Source organism: Hippoglossus stenolepis, chromosome 2 (assembly GCF_022539355.2).
Source record: "Hippoglossus stenolepis isolate QCI-W04-F060 chromosome 2, HSTE1.2, whole genome shotgun sequence".
NCBI lineage: Eukaryota > Metazoa > Chordata > Actinopteri > Pleuronectiformes > Pleuronectidae > Hippoglossus > Hippoglossus stenolepis.
This window is the reverse complement of record NC_061484.1, coordinates 30996776-31004629: the sequence shown is the minus strand read 5'-3', so window position 1 is coordinate 31004629 and position 7854 is coordinate 30996776.

The window sequence follows — 7854 nt, the reverse complement described above, 5'->3', positions numbered from 1 at the left end:
TTAAACACAAAGAAGTGGATGTGTGGGAGACTTTTATGTGAAAAACTCTGAGTGAACTTCCTCCAAACTGAGGTCGTATCGCCTGTGCCCGTCCAATCACAGCGTGGTTATGATACAGCCCCAGCTGTGAGACAAGTCATCAATCAATATGATCATTCTCTTCAAACACGATCAGGCGTCGAGGTCTCGGACAAACAAGGAAGCAAACATCAGTCGATCAGTCAATCAGTCAATCAATCAGTCGATCAGTCGATCAATCAATCAAACAATCAGTCAATCAATCAGTCAATCAATCAGTCAATCAATCAGTCAATCAAACAAACAATTAATCAATCAATCAATCAGTCAATCAGTCAATCAATCAGTCAATCAATCATTCAATCAATCAGTCGATCAGTCGATCAATCAACCAATCAACCAATCAATCAATAAATCAATCAATCAATCAATCAATCAATCAATCAGTCAAACAATCAGTCAATCAATCAATCAAACAATCAATATGATCATTCTCTTCAAACACGATCAGACGTCGAGTCTCGGACAAACAAGGAAGCAAACATCAGTCGATCAGTCAATCAGTCAATCAATCAGTCGATCAGTCGATCAATCAATCAAACAATCAGTCAATCAATCAGTCAATCAATCAGTCAATCAAACAAACAATTAATCAATCAATCAATCAGTCAATCAATCATTCAATCAATCAGTCGATCAGTCGATCAATCAGTCAATCAGTCAATCAATCAGTCAATCAATCAGTTAATCAATCAGTCAATCAAACAATCAATCAATCAGTCAATCAAACAATCAATCAATCATTCAATCAAACAGTCAATCAATCAACCAATCAATCAATCAATCAATCGTCAATCAATCAATCAGTCAATCAATCAGTCAATCAATCATTCAATCAAACAGTCAATCAATCAATCAATCAATCAAACAAACAATTAATCAATCAGTCAATCAGTCAATCAATCAGTCAATCAATCAATCGATCAATCGATCAATCAATCAAACAATCAGTCAATCAATCAGTCAATCAATCAGTCAATCAAACAAACAATTAATCAATCAATCAATCAGTCAATCAATCAATCAATCATTCAATCATTCAATCAATCAGTCGATCAGTCGATCAATCAGTCAATCAGTCAATCAATCAATCAATCAATCGTTAATCAATCAGTCAATCAAACAATCAATCAATCAGTCAATCAAACAGTCAATCAATCATTCAATCAAACAGTCAATCAATCAACCAATCAATCAATCAATCAATCAATCAATCAATCAGTCAATCAATCAGTCAATCAATCATTCAATCAAACAGTCAATCAATCAACAATCAATCAATCAATCAATCAATCAGTCAATCAGTCAATCAATCAGTTAATCAATCAATCAATCAAACAATCAATCAATCATCAATCATCAATCAATCAAAGATTCATCAGATGAATTGAACATTTAGACAAAGTTAAGTTTAAAGATACAGTATGTGTGTGTGTAAGATACCTTGTGTTTAACATGGAAGGTTGTTGGTTTGAATCAGTTCAGTCTGTGAGACTGAAGAGTTTACAAGCTTCTATGTTCCTCACGTCTTCCTCTCTCTCGCTTCCTCTTCATCTCCTCCTCAAGTGAAGAGTAGAAATGGAAAATAGAAAATGAAATGAAAAGTGGAAAATAGAAAATAGAAATGAAAATGGAAAATGGAAAATAGAAAGTAAAAATGAAAAATTAAAAAAATCGAAAAGTAAAATAAAAATAAAAATAGAAAAATGGAAAAATAAAAATAAAAAAATAAAAATGAAAAATAGAAAAATGAAAATGGAAAATAAAAAAAATAAAAATAAAAGAAATAGAAAAATGAAAAATAAAAAATAAGAAAATAAAAATAAAGAAATAAAATAAAAATAAAAGTAAATAAAAAAATGAAAAAATAAAAAAATAAAAATAGAAAATGAAAAATGAAAACAAAAGAAAATGAAAAATAAAAAATGAAAATGGAAAATAGAAATGGAAAAATAGAAAAATGGAAAAGTAAAATAGAAAATGAAAATGAAAAATGGAAAAATAGAAAAATGAAAAGAGAAATAGAAAAACAAAAAAATGGAAAAGTAAAATAAGAAATAAATAATAGAAATGAAAAATAAAAGAAATAGAAAAATGAAAATGAAAAATAAAAAAATGGAAAAGTAGAAAAATAAAAAAGTAAATAAAAAAATAGAAAAGAAATGAAAAACAAAAAAATGAAAAATGAAAAATAAAAAAATGAAAAATGAAAAATAAAAGAAATAGAAAAGTAAAAATAGAAATAAAACAAAAGAAATGGAAAAGTAAAAATAAAATGAAAATGAAGAAGTAAAAGAAAATGAAAATGAAAAATGAAAAATAAAAATGAAAAATAAAAATAGAAAAATAAAAATGAAAAATGAAAAATAAAAATGAAAAGTAGAAAAGTAAATGAAATAAAAGAAATGGAAAATGAAAAACGGAAAAATAAAAATAAAAAAACAGAAAGAAATAGAAAAATAAAAAATGAAAAATAGAAAAAATGAAAAATGAAAAATAAAAATGAAAAACAAAGAAATAGAAGTAAATAAAAAAATGAAAAATAAAAATGAAAAAATACAAAAATAGAAAAATGGAAAATGAAAAATGAAAAAATAGAAAAATGGAAAATAGAAAATAGAAAAATGGAAAATGGAAAAATAGAAATGGAAAATCAAAAGTAAGAAATAGAAAAATAAAAATAGAAAAATAAAAAAAGAAGAAGCAAAAGAAATCAAAAATAAAAAAATGGAAAATAAAGCGAAAAAACGGAAAAACAAAAACAAAAAATGAAAAATGGAAAAATGAAAATAGAAAAAGATCGAAAAATCGAAAAATGAAGAAATGAAAAGAAATAAAAAACAGAAAAATAAAAATAAAAGAAGTAAAAATAGAAAAATAAAAATGAAAAATGAAAAATAAAAAAGTAAAATGGAAAATAAAGTAAAAATAAAAATAAAATAAAAGAATAGAAAAGTAAAAATGAAAAAATAAAAGAATAGAAAAATAGAAATGAAAAATGAAAAGTAAAAAATAAAAAATGAAAAGTAAGAAAAGTAAAAATAGAAATATAAAATAAATAAAAAACGAAAAGAAATGAAAAATAAAAATAGAAAAATGGAAAAATAAAAAAATGGAAAAATGAAAAATAAAAATGAAAAGAAATGAAAAATAAAAAAATGAAAATAAAAATGAAAAGTAAAAATAAAAAAGTAGAAAAATCGAAAAATGAAAATGAAAAATGAAAAATGAAAAATAAAATAAAAAATCGAAAAATAAAAAAATGAAAAATAAAAAAGTAAAAATAAAGAAATGAAAATAAAAATAAAAATGAAAAGTAAAATAAAAATCGAAAAGTAAAAATAAAAATGAAAAATGAAAAATAGAAAAATGAAAATAAAAATGAAATAAAAATAAAGAAGTAAATGAAAATAGAAAAATAGAAAAATAAAGTAGAAAAATGGAAAATAAAAGATGAAAAATAAAAAATAGAAGTAGAAAAATGAAAAATAAAAATAGAAAAGTAAAAGTAAAAATAAAAATAAAAATGCAGAAAATGGAAAAACAGAAGAAATAAATAAAAGCAAAAATGAAAAATAAAGGAAATGAAAAATGGAAAAGTAAATGAAAATGAAAAATAAAATAAGTAGAAAAATAAAATGAAAAATAAAAGAAAGTAAAAGAAATGGAAAAATGAAAAATGAAAAATGAAAAAATAAAAAAGTAAAAATAAAAATGAAAAATGGAAAATGAAAAATAAAGAAATAGAAAATGGAAAAATGGAAAAATAAAAAAATAAAGAAAGTAAAAATAAAATAAAAGCAAATGGAAAAACAAAAATAAAAATAAAAATAAAAATGGAAAAACAGAAAAAAGAAAAAACAAAAAATAAAATAGAAAAATAAAGTAAATAAAAATGAAGAAATAGAAAAATAAAGTAAAATAGAAAATACAAAAATAGAAAAGAAATAGAAAAATGGAAAAGTAGAAAAGTAAATAGAATAGAAAAGTAAAAATAGAAATGGAAAATAAAAGCAGAAAACAGAAAAAGCAAGCAAGAAGAAATAAAAAGTAAATGGAAAAATAAAATGGAAAAATAAAGAAAGTAAATAAAAAGAAGAAATGAAAATAAAAATGAAAAATGAAAATAAAAATGAAAAATGAAAAGTAAAAATGGAAAATGGAAAATAAAAAAATCAGAAAATTAAAAAGTAAAATAAAAGAAATGAAAAATAAATGGAAAAATACAAAAAAGTAAAGTAAAATAAAAAATGAAAAATACAAAAAATGAAAAGTAAAAATAAAAATAGAAGAAATAGAAAAATAAAGAAATAGAAAAATGGAAAAATAAAAAGAAATGGAAAATAAAAGTAAAAATAAAATAAAAGAAATGAAAAAAATAAAAATGAAAAGTAAATGAAAAATAAAAGTAAAATGAAGAATAGAAAAAATAAAAAAATGAAAAGTAAAGAAATAAAAATAAGAAAAATAGAAAAATACAAAAATGAAAAATGAAGAAGTAGAAAGTAAATAAAAAAATGAAAAGAAATGAAAAAACAGAAGAAATGAAAAGTAAAAAGCAGAAAAATGGAAAAATGGAAAAATGGAAAAGTAAGAAGAAGTAAGAAAAGTAAGAAAATGAAAAATAAAAGAAATAAAGAAATAAAAATGAAAAATAAAGTAAAAATAAAAAAATGGAAAAGTAAAGTAAGAAAATGAAAAAATAGAAAAGTAAAAACAAAAAATGAAAAATGAAAATGGAAAAATAAAAAATGAAAAGAAGAAGAAATGAAAATAAAAATAAAAATGAAAAATAAAAAAACAGAAAAGCAGAAGAAGCAAAAAATAAAAATGGAAAAATAAAAAAATAACGGAAAAGAAATACAGAAAAACAAAAATAAAATAAGTAAAGTAGAAAAATAAAAAAAATAGAAAAATGAAAATAAAAAAAAGTAAAATGAAAAATAAAAATAAAATGGAAAATGGAAAAATAGAAAAGTAAATAAAAAAATGAAAAGTAAAAATAAAAATGAAAAATAAAAACAGAAAAAAGCAAAAACAAAAACAAATAAAAGTAAAAATGGAAAAATAAAGTAAATAAAAGAAAAAATATAAAAAATGAAAAATGAAAATAAAGTAAAGTAAATAAAAAATGAAAATGAAAATGAAAATGAAAAGTAAAAATAAAAAAATAGAAAAGTAAAAATAAAAAAATAGAAAAATGAAAATGAAAAATAAAAAAATGAAAAAGTAAAGCAGAAAAGCAAGAAGAAAAAGAGAAAAGTAAGAAAATAAAAAAATAAAAATAAAAATGAAAATGAAAAATGAAAATAAAAAAAATCGAAAAAAAAAAAGAAAAATGGAAAATCGAAGAAATAAAGAAATGAAGAAATGAAAAATGGAAAATGGAAAATGAAAAATAAAATGGAAAAATCAAATCGAAAGTAAAAATGAAAAGTAAGTAAAAATGGAAAAATAAAAATAGAAAAAATGAAAAATGAAGAAATGGAAAAATAAAAGTAGAAGAAATGAAAGAAGTAAAATAAAAATGAAAGTAAAAATAGAAGAAGTAAAAATGAAAAATAAAATAAAAAAAATGAAAAATGGAAAAATGAAAAATAAAAGTAAGTAAAAAGTAAATAGAAAAATGAAAAATGAAAATGGAAAAACAAAAAATGAAAAATGAAAAATGGAAAAATGAAAAGTAAAAAGTAAGAAGTAAAATGGAAAATGAAAATGAAAAATACAAAAGTAAGAAAATAGAAAAGTAAGAAAATAAAAATGAAAAATGAAAAATAAAAGAAATGAAAAATGAAAAGTAAATAGAAATGAAAAATGAAAAAATAAAAATAGAAGAATAATAAAGTAGAAAATGAAAAATGAAAAATGGAAAAATAGAAAAATAAAAAGTAGAAAAGTAAATGGAAAATAAAAATAGAAAAATAAAAGCAAAAAGGAAAATGGAAAATAAAGAAATGAAAAATAGAAGAAATGAAGAAGTAGAAAAATAGAAAAAGTAAATAAAAAAGTAGAAAAGAAATGAAAAGTAAAATAAAAATGAAAAATAAAAAGAAACAAACAAAACAGAAGAAGCAAAGAAAACAAATAGAAAAATAAAAAAGTAAATAGAAAATGAAAAATAAAAAAATGAAAAATAAAAAATGAAAAGTAAAAGTAGAAAAATAAAGTAAAATGAAAAATGAAAAGTAGAAAATAAATGAAAAATAAAAATGAAAAATGAAAAGTAAAGTAAAAAAATGAAAAATGAAAAATGAAAAATGGAAAAATAAAAAATGGAAAAATGAAAAATGAAAAATGGAAAAATAAAAAATAAAAAAGTAAAATGAAAAATGAAAATGAAAAAGAAAGTAAAAATGAAAAATGAAATGAAAAATAAAAAAGTAAAAGAAAAATAAAAATAAAGAAAAATAAAAAGTAAGAAATAGAAAATGGAAAAATGAAAAGTAAATAAAATGAAAAATGAAAAATAAAAGTAAATAAAGAAGTAAATAGAAAAGAAATGAAAAGAATAGAAAAATGAAAAGTAAAAAGTAAATGAAAATAAAAAATGAAAAGTAAGAAAAATGAAAAATAAAAGAAATGGAAAATGAAAAGTAAAATGAAAAATAAATGAAAAATGAAAAATGAAAAATGAAAATAGAAAATGAAAATAGAGAAATGGAAAAGTAAAATGAAAAATGGAAAAATAGAAAAGTAGAAAATGAAAATAAAAGAAATAGAAAAAATGAAAAATAGAAAAGTAGAAGAAAAACAAGAAAATGAAGAAAAAGAAAAATAAAAGTAAAAATAAAAAAGTAAAAGTAAAAGAAATGAAAATAAAAAAATAAAAGAGAAATAGAAAATGAAATGAAAAAACAAAAGAAATAGAAAAATAAAAGAAATAAAAATAAAAGAAGTAAAAATGGAAAATAAAAAAATAAAAAAATAAAGAAATAGAAATGGAAAAACAGAAAAGCAGAAAATAAGAAAAATAAAAATAAAAATAAAGAAATGAAAAATAGAAATGGAAAAATGAAAATAAGAAAATGGAAAAATAAAAATGAAGAAATGAAGAAATAGAAAAATAAAAAAATAGAAGAAATAAAAAAGTAAGTAAAATGAAAAATGGAAAAATAAAAATAAAAAAATGAAAAGTAAAAATAGAAAAATAGAAAAATAAAGTAGAAAATGGAAAATGAAAAGTAGAAGAAAATGAAAAATGAAAAAATGGAAAATGAAAAATAAAAGTAAAGTAGAAAAGTAAATAAAAGTAAATGAAAAATGAAAAGTAAGAAAAGTAGAAAAATAAAAGTAAAAGTAGAAAAGAAATAAAAAATGAAAAGTAAATGGAAAAATGGAAAATAAAAAAGTAAAAATAAAAAGTAGAAAAAGAAGAAGAAAAATGGAAAAGAGAAAAAGCAGAAAAATAAAAGTAAAAATAAAAGAAATGGAAAAGTAGAAAAGTAAGAAAAATAAATATAAAAATAAAGTAAGAAATGGAAAAAGTAAAGAAAAATAAAAAAATAAAGTAGAAAAATGGAAAAGAAAAATAAAAAGGAAAAATAAAAATGAAAAAATAAAAAAAAATAGAAGAAGTAAAAATAAAAATAAAAAAATAAAAATAGAAAAATGAAAAAATAGAAAATGGAAGAAATAAAGAAATAAGTAAAAGAAATGGAAAAGTAGAAGTAAGCAGCCTTTAAAGGCAAGTTGTTTATCTTACTCAAATAACATCTTTGGTTTCAAACCAATTTATCAATTGGGTCAAATTAATTCAAATTAAAGATTATATAATCT